We start from the raw sequence: 26,597 nt of genomic DNA, 5'->3' as shown, positions 1-26,597 counted from the left end.
TGCTCTCTTCAAATCACTCACACTCATTTCTTGCTGTGCTTTGGCCTCAGTTTGTTCATATTCCTGAATCATGCAGTCTATGATCAGCAGCAGCCTCCAAATCATAGTTTACAGATTTGGACATTACAGCAAACCAGTTAGAGCAGGCTTCTTTAACCTCGGCCCTGCAGATGCCGAAGAAAGGGGAAGGGACTTTTCTGAAGGCGACTCTGCAGACTGAGGGGAGTGGTGAGAGGAGCAATGCACGGCTCCCTCAGCCTTTAGAGCGAAAGGGGTGACGCGCCCACCGCAAATGGGAGCTTGTGGGGCATGCCCTATAGTGCCCTACTATACCATCCATTGCTCAGCGTTTTCTTCTTCCCCCACTAGCATGCCTTGGGAAGCAGCGCCAAGATGCTGAGGGGAGATCCAAGAGGTCATTCTGCTACGAGGTGTGGATAAGGTGCCTCAGGGAGGAGCAGCAGTTCGCCAGTTTCCATTTCCCCCATCTTGTTCCTGCCACCTCAGGCCTGTCCACCTGCCTCGCAGGGAGAGGAGGAGGGGCACAAACTGGTGCGAACCGTGCCTATTCCTTGTGCGCATGCTCTGCCCCTGCGACAGATAGGTGGGTTGGCAAGAGACGTGTGTCTTAGGGTGCGACGCTGCTCCGCGCAGCACAGCACCAAGCCAGATGGAAGGTTAGTTGCAAACCTGGCTACCAAACTTCTCCACGTCCTTGCAAAATGCCGGTTTCCAGTCACAAAATGCACCTAACGCTGGCTCGTTTTGAATGCTGTTTGTTAAGAAAAGTCCGGAGTGGAGAGAGACTAATGTTAAGGATGGTCCTAACAGCCCCCAACAGGGCCTACGTGTCAGAGAAATGCCAAAACATTAGAAATCCCTTCAGACAGCCCTGCTTCAATTTGTTGTTCAAGTAATAATAATAATAATAATAATAATAATAATAATAATAGTAGTAGTAGTAGTAATAATAATAATTTATTATTTATACCCCGCCCATCTGGCTAGGCTTCCCCAGCCACTCTGGGCGGCTTCCAACAAAATATTAAAATACAGTAAGGCATCAAACATTAAAAGCTTTCCTAAGCAGGGCTGCCTTCAGATGTCTTCTAAAAGTCTGGTAGTTGTTCTCTTTGACATCTGGTGGGAGGACGTTCCTCCTCTTCCCTGACAGGTAGAGATGCCGCAGGAGGCATTTTGCATTTCTATGCCACTTTTCGCTTACTTAAGTGGCTTACATACAATAAACAGTGGAAGGAAGAAAGGAGGCTGTGGCGTTTGCCCTCCTAGGTGTGTGACATCATACTGGGTTCATAAGGAAAGGGTTAACCACCGTATTTTTCGCTCTATAAGACGCACCAGACCATAAGACGCACCCAGTTTTTGGAGGAGGAAAACAAGAAAAAAAATATTCTGAATCCCAAAAGCCAGAACAGCAAGAGGGATCGCTACGCAGTGAAAGCAGCGATCCCTCTTGCTGTTCTGGCTTCTGGGATAGCTGCGCAGCTTGCATTCGCTCCATAAGACGCACACACATTTCCCCTTACTTTTTAGGAGGGAAAAAGTGAGCCTTATAGAGCAAAAAATATGGTAATTGTAAAATGACTAACCAATGGGAACCCAAGGGGAGGAGTTAGAGTTAGGGTGGTTGAGAAGTCAGTCTGGAGTTAGAAAGACAGAGAAGATAAGTCTGTGGGTTGGGCTAGTCTGATGTGAGAGAGTGAGAGAATCTGTTAAGAGGAGTCAGTCAAACCGTTGATATAATCAGTCAGAAGGTATTAGGAAGGTATAGGCCGGTAAAGAAACTAAAGTTAAGAAACTGACAGGAATATTATCTGAGAAACCATAAACTTTTTAATGCTTATAAAATAAACTTGTTTATTTGGTTCAATTTTAACAACTGTCTGGACTCAGTGTTTTACCCAAGAGTAATGGGTTGGTGGTGAAGGACCTACCTGTCTAGGTAGGTCCCTATCTGTTACCAGGAGCATCAAGGACGCTGCAAGAGTCAAACGACAGAAATACAAAAATGAGCAATTTTCTATCCTCCAAAACTTGCATATATTATAAAAAGCAGCTCCTGTGCATAATCAGAGTGCCCTATCTTTTCAAAGTGCATTGTCAATTGTTCAAAAAATATATATATCATATCTATCTATATCTATATCTTCATGATAAGCAACACAGTCAATCTTTATTGAAAACTGAAGTATTAATACATAACAATTCCTGTTACATAAACGTGCTTTTAAGAATTTAACTCTGAGCTCATCTACTCATTGGATTGCATAAAAATAAAAATGAATTTTACACTCCCCCTTTTCACCCCACAAGGGCAGCCAATAATAGTACAACAATAAAATCCCACTAACAAATCCATTCTACTAAAAACAAGTCTATACAGCAGCAAGCTAAATGAAACTTCCCCGGTTTGCTTGCCAAGTGCTCAAAAGTCACATCAGATTGAAAAAAAAAAAAACCACACAGATCATGTCGGGTAATTAGAGGTCAAACTATTTAGAATATTTTGATACACTAAGTTGGCTCCTGACACTGCGATACTCAAAATGTATTCCAAGTCACATTAGAAAGGGTCAGGTGACCCCCTGCTTTCACTAGCCTGAAAAGGCAGTTCAAGAATCTAGATGGTTTGAGATATTAATGCAAAAACATGCTTATGTAGCTTTTCTCCCTTCCATTTCTATTCAAGACTTACAGCCTGACTAAAGAGGTCCTTCACAGATGATTCAAGGCACACATGCAGCTTCCTTGCCTGCACAACCTTCCTTCTCCACTTCAGATTGAAGGGGGTTTTACAAGCTGAAAAAAATAGTATCTATACAGCACCACTCAAGTTAGTAAGCAAGGGGCTTGGAAAAAGCTCCATGTGCCCACACCCCTGGAGAAAACTCCCACAACAGAACTCTGGATTTGGGGCTTAGTATTTTACATGCACAGACAGAAATGGCATTTGTACTATTTGATGTATTCTAGCAGAGCTGCCCGATAGAAAATGCTATGGTGAGCCTTCACAACTATCAAGAAGTTAGTTCAAACCTCTATACGGATGCCAACTTCTTTCAGAAGCAGCCGCTAATACCGTGTACCTAACAGTGCCAACTCACCATTTTCATATAAGCAATTTAGATATTCTGCTTTGCGTAGAACAGTGTCATCCAATTTCCCTGCATTTTAATAAAACAAATTAAGCTAGCTTTACGATAGTGTGCTCAACCAAGAGGAACACTGCTCATTTGATACACATAGAAGAAAGATTTGCCTAATCAAGTCAAAATTCTATACAGAAATTAAGATCTGTGAAGATCAGCTGACATGGAATATCCCTATGCAAATACCGTTCCATAAAATTTAACCAGATTACAAGTGTTGCATTCAAAGCGGCTTTTCATTTACAAGAATTCAGCTGAAGTGAATCCCACCAAACAATATTTCCATTATAGCATCATGCTACCTTTCATGGTTACTTTATGAGCTTGTCAGAGTACTTTAATTTCTGTAGCCTTCAACAATATTTTAGTTACACATTTATAATCAGGATTAATAACTGAGGTTTAGTTTTCTGTCAGTAGGTTAGTGCTAAACACCACTGACTAAATCTACCAATTCTTAGGCAAATGATGTTTCCATAGAATGTGACTATTTAGCTATTTTGCTCTTCTTTAAAAAAAGAGACACTTAGAACACTTGCACACACTTCAGTCTCATATTTAATAATCAATGTTAAAAAAAAACATGCCACGTTTTAAATTGATCAGGTCCTGGTTAATTTAAAACAAAAATTTGAAGCAAGCTTGCAGTTTAGATTATGCATACTTATAAGCAGTCTGTGAATTTTGTGGCCAATTTTTTAAAAAACACAAATCCCTTTGCGCATTTAACGACAGACTGACATACACAGACCACACATATGGACAACATGTAACATATAAAACATACATGAATGACCATCCTTTGGTAATTGTAAGAAATTAGCTCGGTCCTGTTCGTTTCATTAAGCCAAGTATGACAGCCCCATATAAAATGGTTTTATGACCCTCTTTGCCTCCATAAAAGGGCTTTTTATGACCCTCCATGCCTCACCAAGCACTAGCCATTAATCAAATTGCCAGGGATGTCCCTCTGACTCCCTCTTTTTCTCCATGCAAAGCAACCTCCTGGGCTCTCAGATAGCCTCGCACAACCTATCCTTAATATTTCCCTAGACGGATTCTTAAAATCCGTCTTTTTCTTTTTCCTTTTCCAGAGGAGATTGTTCAGGGCGTCTTACACTCTTTGCGCCCGTACTAAACCATTCTCAGAGGGATTGATCAGATACCTTTAATCCCATCCCTTGGGACCCATCTAAAATATACTCAGAGTCGCAAAGTGATTTCATGCTCTTTATTCAGCTCATAGTGGTGAGGAGGAATGAATGAAAGTCCCCTCAAAGTATCTGCTTTATATACATTACTTACACAATGGGCTGCACATGATTGGCTAATTCCGGAATTCTACTGTAAGCCAATCAGGTTGTGGATTCACTTCTATCTGGAGCATGATTGGGTGGTTCCTGCCAACCAATCATACTGCTGCGTTGTTCTAGGACCAATCAGACTGCTGCATTCTGAATCCTATTGTTCTAGGACCAATCAGACTGCTGCCTTTTGGATCCTATTGTTCTAGGACCAATCAGACTGCTGCAGTTTGGATCCTATTCAACTCAGTACATAACACCCCTCCCCTCTAAGTTCCAGTCCTGCCCGGGAGGTCGCATTCATAGTCCTCAAGGTACGCCGGCGGCCTACGTGTGCGTTGCGGCCTGTGGTGTTCCCTGGTCCGGGGTTCAGGTTCTGGCTCGTGTTCCAAGGATGCTGGCTGTGATGTGGCTGTTTGGTCTGGCGCAACCGGCTCGCTCAGTCGTGGTTCTGGTTCCGGTGTCCTTCCGGCCTCACGGGTCCTCTCTGTATTTACTGATTCTGCCTCTCCTGCTGGCCCCTGCTGCTCTATGGGCCTCACTGCCCCACTGTTCCCCTGGGATTCCTCTGACCTGTCCTCCTCCTCCTGGTTTTCTCCCGGGAATTGTCACCGTATCTGGTCGCAGTGGCGGCGCCAGCATTGCCCCCCATCTGTTAGCACCTCGTACGACACGGGGCCAGTGACCCTGGTGACTGTGGCGGGTACCCATGCTGGGCCTGCCCCAAAATTCTTTGTGTACACTGGGTCCTGGGCCTCGAAGGTCCGGGGGTTCCTGCCTTCCCCCACCACTACCTCATCCTGAGCTCTATCGGGGTGAAGGCGGTCCAATCTGATTGCAAGGCGCCGACCCATTAGTAGTTCAGCGGGGCTCCGGCCAGTCGTTGAGCTGGGGGTGCTGTGCTGTGCTAGAAGGAATGTGGCAAGGCGGTACTCCCAATCCCCTTGCGTCATGCGGCGAAGGGTGTCCTTGGTGGTCCGCACCATGCGTTCTGCTTGGCCATTGGTGGCAGGGTGGAATGGCGCCGAACGGATGTGGCGGATGGCGTTCTGCGCTGTGAAGGTTTGGAATTCTCCTGACGTAAATGCAGTCCCGTTGTCTGAGACGAGAGTGTCAGGGAGCCCGTGGGTTGCAAACAGCCTGCTTAGTACCCGGATGGCTGCGGACATAGAAGTGGACGGTACCAGTGCGACTTCCAGCCATTTGGTGTAGGAGTCCACCACTATGAAGAATGTTTTCCCCTGAAAGGGGCCAGCGAAGTCCACATGCAGGCGTGACCATGGTGCTCGAGCGGACTCCCAGGACTGGACTGGGGCCCTTGGGGGATCTGGGCGGGATTCTTGGCAGGCCTGGCAGTGTTTGACCCAGGCCTCTATCTCTCCGTCGATCCCCGGCCACCACACGTAACTCCTGGCAAGGGCCTTCATTCTTACTACCCCTGGGTGTGTCTCGTAGGGCTGTGAGGACCCTTTTGCGGAGGGGCTGGGGAACAACGACCCTGCTTCCCCATAACAGGCACCCCTTGTGGGCCGACAGTTCATGTTTGCGGGTTGTGTAGCCGGCGAATTCTGGCCCGGGGCTGCTGCTGGGCCATCCCCTCCACACCCAGTCCAGGACCCGGGAGATGACCCTATCTTTCTTGGAATGGTGTGCAACTTCTTGTGCCTGAATGGGGCGGTCGGGAAGCAGCTCCAGGCTCATAACCTCTTGTGCAGGTGCTGGGTCGGGGCCTGTTTCCGGTAGTGGTAGCCTGCTGAGGGCGTCCGCATGGCCCATCGCCTTCCCAGGGCGGTGAATCAGTGCATACTGGTAGCTGGCAAGGAAAATTGACCACCTGAGGACGCGAGGAGACAGCACTTGGGGGGTCTGCTTTTCAGGGGGCAAACAAGCCAAGCAATGGCTTGTGGTCAGTCACCACGGTGAAGGGCCGCCCGTACAAGAAATCATGGAATTTTTTTACTCCCTTCACGATTGCCAGACCCTCCTTGTCGATTTGCGAGTAGTTCCGCTCGGTTGCGTTGAGTGTCTGGGAAAAGTATGCCACCGGTACCTCTCTTCCATCCGGGAGTTGGTGTCCCAGGACAGCGCCAATGCCATAGGGCGAGGCGTCGCATGCTAGCACCACCGGCAGCCTCTCGTCGAAGTGTGCCAAGACCGAGTTTGAGACAAGCAAGTCCTTGACTGCCTGGAATGCGGCCTCCTGGCGCTGGCCCCACACCCAAGGGGCCCGCTTGTCCAGGAGTCTGTGTAGGGGCTCCGCTACCACCGCCTTGTGGGGAAGGAAGGAATGGTAAAAGTTCAATAGTCCCAAGAAGGCCTGAAGTTCAGTCTTGTTCTTGGGCGCTGGGGCATCACAAATGGCCCGTACCTTGTCCCCAGTCGGGTGGACCCCTTCTGCGTCCACCATAAATCCCAGAAAGTCCACCTGAGGCACTCCTAGTAGACATTTTTCCCGCTTCACCTTGAGACCCGCCGTCTGGAAACGGTGCAGAACGGTGCGGAGGCAGTCCTCAAACTCCTCGGGTGTGGGCCCGGCAATCAACACATCATCGAAGAAGGGGGTGACACCAGGAATCCCTTTAAGGAGAGAGTCCATTAGATTCTGAAATATGCCTGGTGCCACGCTGACACCGAATTGCAGCCGCTTTACCCTGAACGCTCCTCTGTGCGTCACAATCGTCTGTGCCTCTGCTGTGGCCTCTATGGAGAGAGTCAGAACTTACAGGGTTAAGAAGTTCTGAGTGACGTCTCACATTCTTTGAGGCGTGGCATAGAACACTGAGGGGAGTGTTCTTCTACTCTGTCTCACAGAGTGTGCGTAGCTCCGGTACGGAGAGGAGCAAAGAAAATGAGTTCTGTGTCACCGGGAGCTGTAACCTGTTGAACTGTACAAGAATAAAGCTCTTTGTAAGATAAGGAAGAAAGCGTGCGTCGGCCTGATTTATTACGCACGCACGGCAACACCGCTTCTGCTTCTAACGCTGTGCATCGATCTGCTAAGCTGCAGCTGGAGACTGCCCGGAGGGAGCAGAGCAACGCAGGGAAGCGTGTGGACTCCGGGGGTAAGCAAAGCTGCTAATCAATTTCCCAATAGCCTCATCTACTGGCAGCTGTTGATATGCTTGGGCCAAGTCCAGCTTGCCAAAAATTTTCGACCCAGCCAGGGTGGCAAGGACATGGCTGACCACTGGCACTGGGTATGCATGGGCCGTGAGGGCCTTGTTTATGGTACATTTGTAGTCTGCGCAGATGCGGACCGAACCATTAGGCTTGACGGGTGTGACGATTGGGGTTTCCCAGGGGGCATTAGGCACCGGCTCCAGCACTCCTTGCTCCACAAGCCAGTCCAATTCCTCGTCTATACGGGGTTTCAGGGCGAACGGGACCCGGCGGGCCTTGAGCCTGACCGGTCATACTGCGGGGTCAAGCTGTAGAGCAATGGGGGGGCCCGTATACTGTCCCAATTTCCCATCGAAAACCCCTGGAAATTCCTTGCATATGGCATCCACGTCCACTTGTAAGGTAGTGTGGTTCACCCCGGTGACGGCTAGCCCCAGTGGTCCAAACCATGCCAATCCCAGTAAGCTAATGTAGGGGCCCTTGACCACAAGCAAGTCCAGTTGCCGCGTCCACCCTCGGTACTGCACCCTGAAGGTCCCCACCCCCATTGTGGGGACCTTACGTTTCTGGAAGTCCCGGAGGGTGAATGGGGCCGGCCTGAGTTTGGGACCCCCAGTAGGACACAGTTTCCTTAAGGTCCTTGCCGAGATTATGGATAGAGTTGAACCCGTGTCAAGCTCCATGCAGCATGGGGCCCCCTCTATCTGTACCTCTACATAAATTTTCTCTACGTTGGGGTGGGGCAACTGGTATACCTGGAAGTCCGTGAGCTCCGTTGAGTTGCCTTGGTGCGTTGGGCCCCGGGGCTCTTGGATTGGTCATCTGATGCCTGGTGTCGGGTGGGCCGAGCCCGACACACCCGGGCAATGCGTCCCAATTTTCTGCACTGCCTGCACTCTGCGTTGCGGAAACGGCAGGTCCTCCTCTCGTGACTTTCTCCACAGCTTGCACAGTTCCCTCCTTCTCGTCGAGGCAGCTGTGGTATGTGGGCTGCTTGAGTGCGCTGCTGTACTCGGTGCACCTCCTCCCTGTTGGATCCTGAGTCGTCGGTGAGGTCTTCATGGTGGACCCTCGGTTGGGACGGCTGGCTCGGCCGTGCCTCTTGCGTCAACCTCTCGGCAGTTTCCGTTGCCACGGCCTCCTCCAGAGCGACCTGGAACGTTAGGTCCTTCTTAGCGTAGAGGCGTCGTTGCAGCTTCTCATCCTTCAGGCCACCGATGAGGCGGTCACGAAGCATGTTCTCCAGCTCTGAGAAGTTGCAGAACCGGGCAGCTTGGCGGAGAGAGGTCACAAACCCAGTTATGGTTTCCCCAGGGGCTTGCCGCTTTGCGTAGAAGGCATTTCTATGAGCCACCACTGAGGGCTGTGGCGAAAAGTGCCCCTCCAGCTGTTCCATTATTGTTTTGTATGGAACAGTAGCAACGTCTTCAGGCGCAAGGAGAGCCCGGGCGATTTCAAACGTCTCCTCTCCGCAGACGCTGAAGAATATTGCCCTCTTCTTGGCGTCTTCTTCATCGGTGACCCCTTTGGCTTCTAGGAGGAAGGTGAAACGGGAGGCGTACGCTTCCCAGTCTCCAGATGCTGGGTTGAACGGCGAGAAGCTGCTGTCGGTTGCCATTCTGAGTTCCTTGTGTCCCGGAGCTGAAGCCTGGATACACGGTGCGAGGCAGCGGTGCGGCAGGTGGCGGTGCTGCGTGTGGCAGTCAGCTCAGCGGGATCCCACCTTCGTCGCCAGTGAAATATACTCAAAGTCGCAAAGTGATTTCATGCTCTTTATTCAGCTCATAGTGGTGAGGAGGAATGAATGAAAGTCCCCTCAAAGTATCTGCTTTATATACATTATTTACACAATGGGCTGCACATGATTGGCTAATTCCGGAATTCTACTGTAAGCCAATCAGGTTGTGGATTCACTTCTATCTGGAGCATGATTGGGTGGTTCCTGCCAACCAATCATACTGCTGCATTGTTCTAGGACCAATCAGACTGCTGCATTCTGAATCCTATTGTTCTAGGACCAATCAGACTGCTGCAGTTTGGATCCTATTCAACTCAGTACATAACACCATCCATCACTCACCGTCCTACGGTCGTCTCATTCTTCTTTAGCCAGCTCCTCCTTGCTGCTATTTTTTTTTCTCCAGCCCAGTAGCAGTGACGGAGGCTTTCCAGTTCCCCAGCAAGAAATAACTGCTATGCATGCCTGGGACTTCAGGAAGCATTCCCTGCCTCTCAAACCAGGCAGGAAAAAAACAAAACAAAAACATACCTGCTTTTGCAAGCGTTCTGATGTCCATGGATCGATCCCGGACGAGCCCCCATTTGAAGGACCTACCTGTCTAGGTAGGTCCCTATCTGTTACCAGGAGCATCAAGGACGCTGCAAGAGTCAAACGAGAGCAGGAAAAAGGATTTTTTTTATTTTGTGAAGCAATTGCTTGGACACAAAGGCACAGACCAGCTCATGCTCGGAGTCTGGCCCCGAATTCTAAGCAAGCCAGCTTTTTATACATTTGCAGAATACAATACCACCTGATTTCTTGTAAATCACCTGATTTGTTGTAAATCTAAAATTATAGCAACTTCCTATGTCCTTATATGGGCTTGCCCCCCCTTTCTTTCCTGCAATGGCCTCACCAGCCTCTCCACTCCACGGCAATATGCGTTCCTGAGTCTGCTTATCTCTTTACAACCTTGAATAATAAACATTTGAGCCTGTTCCATCAATGGCAGCCTTGTTCTCCTGATGGACCTCAACACATGTTCACATGTAAAACGTGATTTACACTAATAGCAATAAGATGGGGCTTTGTTTCTTGTGCCCCCTGTCTGGGGTACAATAACATCCATTCAACTTTGCTCTTATCTTTTACCCACCTAAGCCAGTCATTCTGAGAGAGGAGAAAATGCCTAAAAGAGTTTTTGGGATCATATAGAGAACAATATTCTAATGGCCCCTTCACTGGCAGCGGGGAAGCAAGCACAGTGGTGGCACAGGGATCAATAGACTGTTAAACGTCCGGGGACCCTGTGTGATCACCACAGAGGCTTTCTGTGCTTTCTCTGTTCTATCGTATCAATACCTGGAGAAAGTGGCCAAGTATGTCAGCAGACCAAGGTGATAGACTACATGGGACTGGCGGAGATGACTGGCAGAATCCGTGACCAAGGGAAAGAGACGGTGGAAGAAGATTGGAAGAAATTTAAAGTTTATCTTAAGAACTGTTGTAAAATTAATGAATGTTAAAATGTCTTGGGTAACGCAAAATAGAATTGCAGTGACAAACAATTGGATATGAGAAAAAAGATTTAAAGAAAGTGCTATAAGAAATTGAAATTAGGGGTTGCTGGAAAGATTTAAAACAGGGATGCAGAAAGGGGAGGTATGGGGAAGTCGCTGAAAGAAGGTCTAAGGAAAAAAAGGTTAAGAAATTATACGTGTTTATATGTTTGTTTGTTTATGTATTGTGTTGTATTGTCTTTTAATATGTGTTGAAAAACCAATAAAAAATTTATAAAAAAAAAAAGAAAGAAAGTGGCCAAGTATGTCTTCCACATACCTGGAACAAGATGTCAGGGAACAGTTAGAGTTAGAAGTTTCCAGAGGGAGAAAGCTTTCCACAAGAGGAGGGGGAGGAAAGCAGTGAATCTAATAGAAGAGAGCAACAGGAACAACAGGGAGGGACAGGATGTTCACAGGAAAGACAAGGGTTAAGTTATAGCTCAGATTCGGAGGAGGGGAGATACAAGCCAGCTCTAGCAAGGTTAGAAAAAAGAGCGGGAAAGCGTTCGCCATTTTGAGATTTGCTGGTCACTGAGAAGCAGAGCTAAGAAGGTACCTGAAATGAGGGACTCTGAGGAATAATAGCAGAGGAACCGTTTATAAGATCGTTTGTTAATACGCAATAAAAAGTTATAAAAGAACAAGGAGCATTTGTGTGGTGATCTGAAGAGGACAACAACCAGTCCTGACACAAGTGGTCTGACAGATAAGTTTCCCTTCATGTGTGGGGCTCTTGAGCTTCTATTGCTATAAGAGATATGTTGGGAATCTGTAGGACTCACTCAGAAAGTATCTTTCTCTCTCTGAGGACAGGCAGCAGAAAAAGCCTTCTCCACCCCACCCTCAGTGTCGGGAGTCTCCAAGCCTCTTCCTCCTGGATCTCCAACTGATTCTTGCCTCATGGCAGGAGGCAGAGTCATTTCACACAACAGAAACTATTAGGTTCTTTAAAAACAAGAGCAACAGAGCATAAGTCAAGAAGGCCGAGACAGCCATTTCTCCTCTCCGCAAGGCAGCAAGGGGTGGAACTGGTGCTTTCCCCCACTCTTTCCTACGACAGCAAATAGGCAGTGACTACACAAAGTGCCTGTTCTAGATCACACAGGGATCATTCTGGAGCGCAGGAGACCAGGGCAGGGCCAAGAGTATTCACCTGCCACTTTTATCATCACTTTGTGTTACCATTTTAGATGAAGATGAAATTTGTTTCCGAAACGTGCATCAGTGATGGGCATTTGGTTAACAGGACGACTCTTCCCAAGGCATCTGTTTGAACAACCAGCTTTCTAGCAAAACTAGTCCCCTTGGCTGGTGGATTCTGTCAGAAATGGGAGTGGAAAATTCCAGTGGGTCTACTCTGAAGATGACTAACACTGGAGACAACCTTTAGAATAAAAGTAGGCATGACACCAGAAGGTGCAAAGTCCACATTCAGATTGGGACCTGGTGATGAAAGGCTTTAACCCTTTGCCCCCATGGGGGCTACAATCTATACTGGGATGGGTGCCTGTTATCTGCATCAGGAGAATGGAGAACCCCTTTAAATGGGGAACCCTGGGAACGGTAAATCATCCAGAAAACAAAGAAGGGAGCGGGCTCAACAGATCCTAGAAGGGGTGCTGATGCAGAAGTGGGGAAGAGAGAAGCCACACCCGTCCCTATGCATGAGGAGCCGTGCAGGAAGGAATTTCATTGAGAAGATCCCCTTCTCCTCCATCCAGAGGAGAAAGATGGAGAAAACAAACCCCAGCAATTTTTAATCACCTTTGAAAATGTACCTCTCCTAGTGATGTACTAGGCCTTCCTTCAAGGTCTCCAGCTGCTCCAAAGTACGCCAGCAATTCAGCAGTCCTTCAGCTGCGCCTTCCCCACTGTGCCTGCACCCAGTCTGCTGCCATGCCTCCTCCTGTCACCTGGAGGCAGCCCAGGGAATCCCGAGTGTGCTGGTGGTAAGGAGGCCTCCACTTGTCCACCAGTCTATATGCAAGGTTGTCGTCCAGGGTGCTGCCCTAAGCTTATTTCAGCCTGCTGCCAACAAGCAGGTATGTGTCATGAGTGGCAGCGCTGCTTGTTGGGTAAGTAAAGCAACATCCCTCCCTGGTAGGGATGGATGGACTCGCCTCTTGAATGATGGAAATTACAATCCAGTCATGTGGCTAGGCAGGGGCCCAGGCACTTCCTGAATCATTTTCTGAGTCTCAGGATGGGTAATGAATTTGGAGAAATTGGACTGGCATGCTGCGCCCCTATGCATTCATCCCTGCCCTGCCCCAGCACATCATGGCACTTGGAAGCCACTCCTGAGAGTACCTGTTCTCCTCCCAACCTGCCTGTGAATTCATTGGCCTTTCAGTGTGTGACCTCACTGTTTCCCACTGTCTCTTTGGGACACCTGGCTCACAACAAGGCCAACTTTATCTTGGTAGAAGATTTGCCATCCTACTGTTCCTGCAAGTGAGGAGAAAATGCTTCTGCTAAGAAGGGTGTTAAGTGAAGAGAGATTAATATTTGAAGGATCTCTGGTGGTAAGATGGCTGTGCTTAGTTTCTTGCCTCCAGTTATGTGTGTTTTTGACTGGTATTTTTGCCTGGATTGCATCAACAGCTCAGCCTGTGAGGGATAGCTCTGCTTCTGGAATCCGATCTAGTAAGTGACTCCCGAAGGAAAGGATGGAGGGGGCAATCTAATCAGGTTGTTCAGTGCAAACCTTCCAAATCTGCACTTCCCAAACCAAAAATCTGTTCTACCCTCCCCCCGCAAGACAGTGAGATCCTCCAATACTTCTGGATTCGGGGATATGAATGGTTCCCTCAACAGTAAAATTAATTCAACAAAGAAGACAAAGAAAGGGCCCAACGAAAAAGACCAGAAAACTTTGAAAAATAGAGAAACCAATGCTGACAAATGCATCTGTCCCTGTCCAGAGAGCAGAGGGTAGGAGGGGGTCCAACTTCTCAGACCATGGTCCAGGGCATGAAACTCAGGCAGAGATTCCCTTAGCATAGTGCTTGGAGCCGCAGTTGAACCAGGTTCTATTTGGAAGCCTAGATTCAAATTGCAAAGACACCTTGTTGTTGTTTTTATTATTATTATTTTATTAACCTTCTCAAGTGGAAGGGTCAGGGATTTGGAATGCACCAGACCACTGCTTGCTCCAGCTTGTTGCTCAGTTGAGGAACATCTGAGTGTGGGAAGTAAAGGTGCAGTCAAGTGCGACATTCTGGCAGAGGACTAACAGCCTCCATGTTCTAAGCGGTTGCTGGTAGTTTTGAAAGACGACTGCTCAGTTGCAGTCACCTCAGGATCAACTTCCCTCTGGTATAGTTTCTTTGCTTGTTATGTAACCTAAGCCTGCCTTCAGGTACAGTTCTGTAAACCTGAAGGAACCCGAGAGTAAAACAGTTTTAGATGAACATGAATCAGATTTCTGTGTGTATTCTTTAAGAGGGATTCCAAGGGATTTTGAACCAGGGAGGCATCTTGATTAGTAGAACTCAGACGAGTCAGCAACAAGCTGGTTGCTGCATCAACTTAGAAAGGGGATTTTTTCAACTGTGCTAAAGTCAAGCTTCCCACCCTGAGGCCATAGCTTCCGAGCCGAGCACATCCTTTGCCCAAAGGTGCTCTTGGGAGAGCTCTGTGGAAGACCTTGGAGACAGTGGCGGAGGAAACCTCTTGGGCCCCTTGGGTGACGTGCCCAGGGGCAGGGTGAAGCGCCCCTAGGGATGGGGTGCACGACGCCCGTAGGGACAGGGTGCGCAGTGGGGCCTCAGCCGCCCTACAGCTGGGGGGGGAGGCAGCGGGCAGAACAACAACAGAAATCCGGCATGATAACTCTTTTTCAGTGTAAAGAGAATGGTCAAGATCTCCTCAGCATGCCTGCAATTGTCTACCTGGGGCCTATCCTCTCCAAAGCCCCACTGTGGGTTAAGAGAAGGATCTCTGGTGGTGAGATGGCTGTGCTTAGTTTCCTGCCTCCAGTTATGTGTGTTTTGGACTGGTATTTTTGCCTGGATTGTATCAACAGCTCAGCCTGTGAGGGACAAGAATCTGTTCTACCCCCCCCCCCAAGACAGTAAGGATCTCCAATACCTCTGGTTTTGGGGATCTGAATGGTTCTATCTGAATGGTAAAGATCTCCTCAGTATGCCTGCCATTGTCTACCTGGGGCCCTTCCTCTCCAAAGCCCCACTGCGGGATAGAGAAGGATCTCTGGTGGTGAGATTGTGATTCCATTCTTCAAGCACCATCCATGTTGTGCATCAGGCCTTGGCAGATCAGCCCAAGGGGAGGTTCTGGCGCTTGGTCAGGAGGCTGTTAAGTCTTATTCCGCTCCTGCCCATGAGCAAACCGTGGTCAGTTCTAGAGAATGGTGAGGGGTCTGTGGTAAGAGCAAATCTTTAGAGGTTTGAGATCTTTGAAAAGACCCTCTCTTTTGTGTAGGACCCCTGGATTCTGCAGGTTGATTTGCTGAGATCCCTCAGCTGCCCAGCCACCGATTTCATTTATTTATTTTTTAGAAATAACATTATTAGATGGAGTCAACATTCACAGCAAGACAAATCCTCCAAATGTTTGAATTTTTTCCACAGCAAATTGTAAAATGAGTCATTTAAAAATAGCAGTAGCTACTTTAACTCTCCTCTAATTCCTATATTCTATTTGTGGGTGAGAAGATTTTCTAGACTACTTCTTTACAGACAATTGTGACTTTGTCACGCATTCAATTAGTTTGGTAGGTAGATTTTGCAATTAGTTTGGTAGGTAGATATTGCTCATGGAGCTCTTCGCAATGCTAAAAGAGGTGCCGCCATTAGGGTCTTTCCAAAAACTGACAGTCCAGATTCCAATCCAGACATTTCCGGAGCCGATTCCCTTGACGTTTTCTACACGCCACTCTCCAGTTCACAATCCAGATGAAAATAGCAGTCAAAAATGCACATAACTGGAAGCAAGAAACTAAGGATGGCCTTCTCACCACCAGAGATGCTGTGGCTGAGCGGAGGGTGCCATCGCCGCCAGCAACAACAGCCACCGCAACAGGCTCCGGCCGCTAGGGGGCAAGGGATGGGTTGGGCACCCATGGGGCAGCCGGTGGCGGGAGGCATTGTCGGGCTGCATGAGCTCAGAGCTGCCTTTGCCCGCTGGCTGGAAGGAAGCGAGGGACTACGACAGGTGCATCTTCTACATCAACCACAACACCTGGCAGACGTTGTGGATCGACCCCCAGGACAGGATTACAAAGCCACTGACATTTCCTGACTGTGTTGGTGATGAACTGCCTTTAGGATGCGAAATTGTTTATGACCAACAGATTGGTGTTGATTACATGGACCATACCAATCTGAACCAGACCGGGAGAAAGAGGAATTAACGAAAACAGAAATCAGACATGATAACTGAGATCACTGTAAAGAGAATGGCAAAGATCTCCTCAGTATGTCTGCAATTGTCTACCTGGGGCGTCTCCTATCCAAACCCCACTGCGGGATAGAGAAGAATCTCTGGTGGTGCGATGGCTGAGCTTAGTTTCTTGCCTCCAGTGATGTGTGCTTTTGACTGGTATTTTTGCCTGGACTGCATCAACAGCTCAGCCTGCGAGGGATAGCTCTGCTTCTGGAATCCAATCTATTAAGTGACTCCCAGAGGAAAGGATGGAGGGGGCAATCTAATCAGGTTGTTCAGCGCAAACCTTCCAAACCTGTGTTTCCCAAACCAAGAATCTGTTCTACCCTCCTCCCCACAAGACAGTGAGATCCTCCAATACCTCTGGATTTGGGGATCTGAATGGTTCCCTCAATAGTAAAATTAATTCAACGAAGACAAACAAAGGGCCCAACGAAAAAGACCAGAAAGAGGATTGTTTTAACTCTGCTAAGTCAAGCTTCCTACCCTGAGGCCATAGCTTCCGAGCCGAGCACACCCTTTGCCCAAAGGTGCTCTTGGGAGAGCTCTGTGGAAGGTGCTCTTGGGAGGTGCTCTTGGGAAGACCTTGGAGACAGTGGCGGAGGAAACCTCTTGGGCCCCTTGGGTGACGTGCCCAGGGGCAGGGTGAAGGGATGGGGATGGGGTGCACGACGCCCATAGGGACAGGGTGCGCAGTGGGGCCTCAGATGCCCTACAGCTGGGGGGGGAGCGGCGGGCAGAACAACAACAGAAATCCGGCATGATAACTGAGGTCACTGTAAAGAGAATGGTCAAGATCTCCTCAGTATGCCTGCCATTGTCTACCTGGGACCCATCCTCTCCAAAGCCCCACTGCGGGATAGAGAAGGATCTCTGGTGGTGAGATTGTGATTCCATTCTTCAAGCACCATCCATGTTGTGCATCAGGCCTTGGCAGATCAGCCCAAGGGGAGGTTCTGGCGCTTGGTCAGGAGGCTGTTAAGTCTTATTCCGCTCCTGCCCATGAGCAAACCGTGGTCAGTTCTAGAGAATGGTGAGGGGTCTGTGGTAAGAGCAAATCTTTAGAGGTTTGAGATCTTTCAAAAGACTGCATCTTTTGTGTAGGACCCCTGGATTCTGCAAGTTGATCTGTTGAGATCACTCAGCTGCCCAGCCACCAATTTCATTTATTTATTTTTTTAGAAATAACTTTATTAGATGGAGTCAACATTCACAACAAGACAAATCCTCCAAATGTTTGAATTTTTTTACAGCCAATTGTAAAAAGAGTCATTTAAAAATAGCAGTAGCTACTTTAACTCTCCTCTAATTCCTATATTATATTTGTGGGTGAGAGGATTTTCTAGGCTACTTCTTTACGGACAATTGTGAATTTGTCACACACTCAATTATTTGGTAGGTAGATTCTCTTCTATATGGCTATCTTTCTATTTGATCTCCCCAAACATCTAAGTGATTACAGTCATGTGCTTTCATCCATCTCCACTGCGCAGGATTCCTCTCAAATGACCGGATCCAGCAGAGAACGACATTTTGTATGAGTAGTTTGACTCTCGCTTTTTACCGCACTTCCTGGGGTATGAACCACTCCAGTTTCTAATCAACATGTTTCTGGGGTCTTGAAGCAAAATCTCTCCATAGCAAGAAATGATGAACTCAGCAGCCGGAAATCCACAGAGGTATACCCTATATAAATAGAAGGTCCAATATGCTGCTCGCTGGGAATTTTAGGCAATTCTGAAGTTACTGGAAAGTGGATTTCCCCATTTTTTCAAGACAGCATGCATACTGCATATAACAGAAAATAGGAGAAGTATCCCTGCAGGTAAGTTCAGGGAAGCTCCAAAACTAAAAAAAATTAAGACAAAGTCTTTTTGTTTTACAGGTTTGAAGACACAGCAAATGACATCAATGCTCCAGCCGCTGAACTCATAATGAAAGCTAATGTCATTAAGTCCTGAGCAATAAAAACTTCCCTTGGGAGGGTTGCATATTGGTCATGGAGCTCTTCACAATGCCAAAGAATGGTGAGGGGTATGTGGTAAGAGCAAATCTTTTGAGGTTTGAGATCTTTGAAAAGACCGCATCTTTTGTGTAGGACCCCTGGATTCTGCAGGTTGATCTGCTGAGATCCCTCAGCTGCCCAGCCACCAATTTCATTTCTTCATTTTTTCTTTATTTCATTTCACCAATTTCATTTCTTTATTTTTCAGAAATAACTTTATTAGATGGAGTCAACATTCACAGCAAGACAAATCCAATGCCAAAGTGTCGCCGTCATTAGGGTCTACCCGGGGCGTCTCCTATCCAAACCCCCACTGCAGGATAGACAAGGATCTCAGGTGGTCAGATGGCTGTGCTTAGTGTCTTGCCTCCAGTTATATGCGTTTTTGCCTGGTATTTTTGCCTGGATTGCATCAACAGCTCAGCCTGTGAGGGATAGCTCTGCTTCTGGAATCCGATCTAGTAAGTGACTCCCAGAAGAAAGGATGGAGGGGGCAATCTAATCAGGTTGTTCAACACAAACCTTCCAAATCTGCACTTGCCAAACCAAGGATCTGTTCTACCCCCCCCCCCAACAGTGAGATCCTCCAATTAATTCAACAAATATGTCAGCAAGAAATTGCTACCCAGAGAGAAACAACTTTCCACGATAGAAAAGGAAAGTTTTGCTATTGTCTGGTCCCTACAGAAGTTGAAGCATACATCTGGGGCCAGAAATTTATACTGTGCACCGATCATTCGCCCTTGCTTTGGTTAAGGACGATGAGAACTAATAGCAAACTGATGAGGTGGGCCCTGTTGCTGCTGGACTTCAATTTCATCATAAGAAGCTTGAAAGGGTCCCTGAACATTGTGGCCGATGCTTTATCAAGAAGACCCAATGATGAAGGTTAACCATAGACAGTTACCCCCCCCCCCGTAGATAACAGAGTTGCCTAGAATGTACCGAAACCTCTATATAATTGAATGTTTTGTGGGATGTAAGAATCAGGTGTAGTCAAACACATTGCTAGAGTAGACATGAAGGTTGTCTCAGTCCTCCAGCCGAAACTATAAAACTTCCTATGTGTTACTTGAGATGGGTATGCCCTCTCCTGAAGTAGAAAGAACCAGAATCACAGGCTAGCGACCATCTTGTCCCTCTTGTCTCTATCGATGTCATCTTAACAACAGCACTACTAAGATGCGCCCTTGGCTCCAGGCCAAGAGAAGAAAAGGGGGGCTTTCTCCCACAAGGAGATAGCCACCACATTTAAACTATGTTCTAACCTTTTAAGTCTGCCTTCTGGGTACCTTTGTGTGAACAGATTTTTACTTGTGAGTAAATGTTTTATACTTTACAGAAGACTGTGTAGCATCTTATTTTAGGAGGGATTAAATGGGGGAAATACCAGGAAATATTTACAGAGACTAATGAGTCTGAAAAAGCCATCTGCTGTGCGTGTGTTTAAGAAAAGGCAGTTGGGAAAGCAGTTGGCAGATAGATGGAAATAGACAGTTAGTGCAGTTGGTTCTTGTGTGAGGGGAGGTAGAAGAGTTAGAGACAGAATAACATAAGACTAAGAGGGAAAAGGGTAACAGTATTTCAAATGTATTTAAAGTTTATTTGTGTTTGCAATAAATCACCATCTTCATTATGAACTTAAGAACCTGACTGAGACCAAGTGATTTACCAGGGAGGACCAGGTTGGTGGCAGTGGACTAGTGGTGTATGGGTCAATAGTCTGTGAAACGACCGGGGGCTCCGTATGAACGCCACAGAGCCCAACGAAAAAGACCCTTTCCATGAGAAATGGGTTTTGTTTTATTTATTTATCAAATACTTTTTATTGAGTTTTCTATAACATATAAAAACAAAATAAATACTCTAAAGTTCAACAGTCTATCGCACACAGACTTCTCTCCTTCCCTTCAACAGGCTTTCATATTAAATTTCCTCTTTCACAGGTTCTTAGTTGCATTCTATCCACATCACAAGATTTATTTTAATCCTGCTACAGTCTTTAAACTTCTACAGTTATTACCTATATATTTTACAAATTTACTCCATTCCTTTTTGAACATTGTTTCCTCTTGGTTACGGATCCTGTGGGTCAGTTTTGCTAATTCTATATATTCAACCATTTTGGTCTGCCACTCCATTAGTGTTGGTATTTCCTGAGTTTTTCATTTTGGGGCTACTAAGATTCTGGCGGCAGTTGTAGAGTACATAAATAGTCTGTGGTCTGCTTTTCTTAATTCATCGCCTATCAACCCCAGCAAAAAAGCTTCTGGTTTTTTGGGGAAGGTATATTTAAATAATTTTTTCAATTCGTTATAAATTGCATCCCAGTTTTTTTTTCATTTTTTCACGTCCACCACATGTGAAAAAAACTCTCCAGCTTTCATTTTACATTTCCAGCATGCTTTAGTGCTCACTCTGTACATTTTTGCTAGTTTGACAGGTGTAATATACCAGTGGTACATCCTTTTCATTATGTTTTCTTTTAGGGTAGTACACGCCTTGAATTTCAAGCCCTCATTCCACAATTTTGCCCAAGTGTCATATTCAATATTATACCCAGAATCAATTGCCCTTTTTATCATTACCTCTTTTATCAATTCATCTTTTGTGTTCTATTCCAATAAAAAAACATACATTTTCGATAAAAGTTTTGACCTGCCCTCTAATATTTTGATTTGATATCTCGACTTCTTTTCACTGAATCCCACTTTCTTATCCTTTATCATTCTCTTGATATTGTAACCATCCCGTAAATGCATTCTCTATACAATTATAGGGTTTCAGTTTCCATCCTTCCTCTGTTCTCATTAAGATTTCTTCATAGGTTACCCTCCTCCCCTCCATATTCAACTTTTTTTACTGTCAGCACTTCCACCGGTGTTGTTTTATAACAGGCAGCTGAAAAGGAGCATGACAGGACCTACAACTGATTCCTACTTCTTTGTGGAAAGGTGTTCTGTGATAATCTGTTGACACCTTTGACACTCCATAGTTTCTGACCTAGGCCTGGGGTCCCAGAGGTGTCGTGGGGGAGGGGCACACACTGGGTGCCACACCAAGGGTGGAGCACTTAACACGGGGCTAGCTACGCTGCTGTGGGGTCCCCAAAAAACATACATGCATCCACCAACAGCAAGGACCCGCAATCACTAACACCTTCCAACATAAAAAGCTGCTTGCATGCAACTTTCTCTTGCTTCTCACTCAGTTCCTCTTTTCTGGGTCTGGGCCAAATCATTCTAAATACCGCGCCCCATCCTTTCTAAGGCCAGTGCCTCTGTTCCAGAAAAGCGAGGGAAATTGGCAAAAAGGGGTATAGGGAGCTTTGAGGGAGCATGCCACGTTTCTTCCCTGTAAGTATTGGAGATTTGGAATCTCCCCAAAGATGCACCATTGTATTCCTGCAGAAATTTTTAGTGGTTGTATCTTCTTCTGTAGGCGTCAATAAATTATAGGTAGACGGGCTGCTTACGGATTAGGGCCATCACTTCTCATCATGGGAAGTGGGCTCTAGTGAGCACATTCAGTGTCCAGAGCAGTCCTCTGGGAGAGCAATTATCATAATAGAGTAGCAACAAACAGCATGGGGTTCCCTTGTTTGGCCCTATCATAAACCCCAACAACGTCCAAGTTGTTTCCATAATATCTCCTTTCCTGATCCCACAGCTTGTCTTACAGAGAAGCATTCTCAGCTTGCAGGGACTTGAGGAGGGATGCGGTCTCTTCATCTCAATCCTGAAATAGGGGACTCTTAAGGAGTCCATTCACTGCTGAAGTTAATGAACCAAGGCTTGCAGGGCAGAGACTTAATTTGCAGTTACATCAGCACTGATCACCTTTAGCAAAGTTATCACTTCCTTGTAGGAGAAGATCAGGTGAAGGCCACAATGGCCTCTGTGAGGCAGCGATTTTGTTGTTGTTCTCCTTACCAGGCATAAGGCCACATAAACTGATATGACTGCCTCTTTCTTTCGCAAAATTGTCCCAAAGTAGCAGAATGAACTCCAGAGAGAACTAAGAAGGGGAGAGACAGAGGATTTTCTCATTTGCCACTCTATAATAATGGATTCTCGATATTGCTCTGGGATCTGTCGATTATCTGTTGTATCTTCCACATCAGATTTGATACAATCTCTTGGCTCAATGAAGTAATCGCCACAAACAAGACCTTAAATGAAGGCAGGCAGGCACTGGTGGAGGATGCCACCGCGGCTGCCCCCCCCCCCCGTGCTGGGCGCCCCGCATCCAGGAGCAACCCCAACTGAAGTCAATGGGACATACTTCTGAGTAAACACACACATGACAGGACTGCACAAACAGGAAAGGTTTGGGTCACTCTTCACCCTAGTGGCCACTGGAAGATACCATCTGAAGAAAAGCCCACCCTTAGCTCTTCTTGACTTCTTTCTAATTCTGCTTTTCTCCTTGTGCTGCAAGCAGCAAAGTAGGCTGTATTTACAGCAACTGATCTACCAAATTTGTTGGAAATGATTTCCTACATCTCAGCATTCCAGCCTCGACAGGAGAGGCTGTGGAGAGGATTTTCTCCATGATGGCAAACAAATGATGTTCGGAACCGGTGCTCTGTGGAACTGATAAAAAGTGAGCTCAGAGGGAACAGCAGAGAAATCCTCAGAGGGAAGAGCAGAGTTTAGAAGATGTACCTAATATTCAACCTGAGGCAGGAGATCCAAAATTCTCTGAAGACTTTGAAAAGTGGAAGTTAGAACAAGAATACAAACTGGAATTAGAAAGAATTAGAGCTGGGAGGGAAAGTGAGAGCGAAAGAATTAGAGCTAAGCATGAGAGGGAAGGAATGCAATTTCAGCTGGAGATGAGGAAACTGGAATTAGCAGCTGTGGAGAATCAAAATAATAGTAATAACACCAGTAGTCAAACTCAAGTGAAGGTAGATTTAAAGCGTTTTCCTGAGTTTAAGGAAAAAGATAGCCCTGAGGCTTTTATTATATCATTTGAAAGAGCTTGTCAAGATTTTCAAGTGAAAGATGAGGATAAGATGAAGATACTTAGAGCCAAGATAAATGGTGCATTAGCTGAAATCTATGCCCAAATGACTGAGGACCAATTCAAAAATTTTGATATGTTTAAGCAACTAATATACATCAGGTTTGGGATTACCTCAGAACAACTGAGAAAGAAATTTAGAAGTGTAACTAAAGTGAGGGAGGAAACATATGCTCAACTTGGGGCTAAAATCTCAAACTACCTCACAAAATGGTTAGGACAGAAGGGGGGAGACTCCGTTCCAAAAATCAGAGAAGTGTTTGCTCTGGAACAATTTTATGAAACAATAAACGGCCAATTAAAATATCTTATAAAGGAAAGACACCCTCAATCGCTTCAAGAAGCGGCTAGCTTAGCTGACCAAATAAATGAAATAAGGGACCATAGGTTTGATGAACCAAGTTTCAGAATATTTACCAGAAATAGATTCCAATAGGCAAAGGGAAACCCATCTTCAGAGACAGACAAGGGAAATAGGCCATTGTCAAAAGGGCAAAATGACAAGGCCCAAGCAAACACCGGTCTCACTGAGGAGAAAGGGTGGAAAACAAATTATACAAATCCCAAAGAACTTAAATGCTGTGGATGTGGAAAATTTGGCCACAAAAGTTTTAATTGTAGAGCTGGAGGGGGAAAGTCTGTCAATATTAGCCCTCCGGAAAAAAAACATTGTATCAAAGCAGCTGAGGAGAGACAAGCTAGTCAGGATAGGCCAAAGCCTGCTGAAGTGGTGGAGGCTAAAGTGGCACATTGCTATGCCATTAAACAAGACAATCTTCTTTTAAAAAATGCTGGGGAAGATATTTGGATTGAAGGAGATTTCTAGGGTTAAAAGACACAGGTTCACAAGTCACTATTGTCCAGCCAGAGATAATCTGTCCCACCAAAATAATTCCAGGAAAAGTTATGCGATTAAAAGGAATTTCAAAACAGCCTGAGGTACTACCAGTTGCAGAGATCCATGTTAAGTTCCAAGATTGGTCAGGAAAGTGGCAGGTTGCTATTTCTGAGGAGATTCCCACTGCTGTGCTGATCGGATGGGATCTCTTAGGGCATGTACAGAGTTCTTTTGTAGTTACTCGCTCCAAGGGGGGGTCAACAGTCACCCAATGCTGAGGGGAATACTACTGTTGCCAAAGGAGACAGAGCTGAGGAACCGATCTGTGAGGGGAGAAATGAAGACCTGCTGGTTCCTTTTACAAAAAACCAAAAACCTAGTTTTGCCCAAGAACAGAAAGAGGATGCTGATTTAATTGTTTTGAGGCAGCCAAATCTGACGTGCCTTTAACTTCTCAAAGTCCTGAGCGATTCTGTCTAAGCAATGGACTATTATATAGAGAAGTCCTTGCCATACCATCTAGAGGGGGGGAACAAAATCAGAAGGCAGTTAGTAATCCCACAAGCTTACAGGGAGAAGATCCTGCAGCAAGCTCATGATAGTTTATTTGGAGCACACATGGGGATTACTCGAACCAAGCAACGAGTGGCACAAAATTTCTATTGGCCAGGCATGGGGAAACAAATTAAATTGTATTGTCAAATCTGTGACATCTGTCACAAGAAGAGGCACAGGCCAGGATAAGACAAAGGCCAAGCTGTGTCCTTTGCCTGTAATCTCTACACCATTCCAGAGACTGGGTCTTGATCTGATAGGACCATTACCTAGAGCCACTAAACGAGGACACAAATATATCCTCACAATTGTGGATTTTGCGACCAGGTATCCTGAAGCCATCCCGTTGCGAAATATAGAGACGGAAGACCATGGCCGGATGCTTTAGTTAATTGTATGAGTCGGTTAGGTTTTGCTAGTGAGATCGTCACTGATTTGGGAACCTCTTTTACCTCACGACTAATGAAAAGGTTGTGGGAGTTGTGTGGCATCAAGCACACAACTTCAACACCATACCATCCCGAAACAAACGGTTTGGTGGAAAGGTTTAATGGGACTTTGATCCGCATGATCAAAGACTATGTAGCAGAGAACCCCAATGACTGGGCTTGCAAATTACAACATCTTCTTTACGTGTATCGTGATATACCCCAAGAAAGTACAGGGTTTAGTCCTTTTGAGTTGTTATTAGGACGTAAAGTAAAAGGACCGTTAGACTTGCTCCGTATGAATTGGGAGGAGTATCAAGACAGAGATCCCGAGTCAGTAATAGACTACGTATACAACCTGCAAAATACACTGAAAAGATCCTTAGAGATAGCAGGGGAGAATTTAAAAGCAGCCCAAACAAAGCAGAAAACCTGGTACGACAAAAAAGCCAGAGTAAGAACTTTTGAACCCGATAGTGAAGCAACCAAAGGAAATAAAATGCATCTAGCATAGGAGGGACCGTACAAAATCGTGTCCAAAATGAGTGATGTAAATTACGTAATCCAACAAGGGGAAGAAGGGCACAAGGTGGTTCATATGAACATGTTAAAGCCTTATCTTAGACCAGAAGGCTGGACACTGTATGCAATACGTGAAGATCCAGATGCTGGGAAGGGAGAGGGGAGCAACTGTGCAATCTACAAGAAATAAAGATTGCTCCTACAGGGATCAACAGACCGTTAAACGTCTGGAGACCCTGTGTTATCGCCACAGTGTGAGAATTTGTTAAGAGGAGTCAGTCAAACAGTTGACAGTCAGAAGGTATTAGGAAGGTATAGGCCGGTAAAGATACTGACACGTATATTATCTGAGAAACCATAAACTTGTTAATGTTTGTAAAATAAACTTGGTTTTTTGGTTCACTTTTCTCTGGACTCAGTGTTTTACCAGAGAGTAACTGGTTGGTGGCAGCGGGGAAGCGAGCACAGTGGTGACACAGGGATCAATAGACCGTTAAACGTCCGGGGACCCTGTGTGATCGCCACATCCTGATTTCACAGAACTTTTGACCTGTCCTGTGCCAAATTCTACTCCACTACGGTGGGGGCTTATTATGTGCTCATTCACCTGGAGGACAGAAGAGGCATACATCATTTCAGCTCTGAAGAGTAAGCGTTTTGCCGGGATGCCAGAAGTCACTGCAGCCATCTTCCTGGAGGTGAGGGGTGTGGGATATAAAGCTGTCAGTCAAGTTCAACATTCCAAGAGAGGACTAACTGCCTCTATGCGGCAGGCAGTTTTGTCAGTTGGTCGGTGTGACGTTAACGTATGAGTGCTGGAAGTGAAATAGTTAAACAGGTTACCCAATCAGGACCCAGGGGGTGGAGTCAGAGGGACTATAAAACCAGCTCTGGGAGGGGCGAAGAGTAGAGTTTGTTAGGAGTTGGGTGGTTGGTTGG

At 46.3% G+C, this 26,597-nt stretch overlaps 1 long non-coding RNA gene across 1 annotated transcript; it reads right to left on the bottom strand.

Moving 5' to 3' along the window:
* Nucleotides 1-1,126: 1,126 nt before the first annotated feature.
* LOC310769203 lies at nt 1,127-26,469 on the bottom strand. Its single transcript, XR_014551521.1, has 3 exons — nt 26,266-26,469; nt 9,864-9,973; nt 1,127-1,999 (listed from the first exon to the last, which is right to left on the bottom strand). It is a non-coding gene; the product is annotated as an uncharacterized lncRNA (long non-coding RNA).
* Nucleotides 26,470-26,597: the final 128 nt, after the last annotated feature.

The sequence above is a fragment of the Podarcis filfolensis genome (genome assembly GCF_964270895.1).
Source record: "Podarcis filfolensis genome assembly, chromosome: 8".
Taxonomy (NCBI): Eukaryota; Metazoa; Chordata; class Lepidosauria; order Squamata; family Lacertidae; genus Podarcis; species Podarcis filfolensis.
Note: the sequence above shows the minus strand (reverse complement) of the source record. Positions and strands in the feature narration are given on the sequence as shown.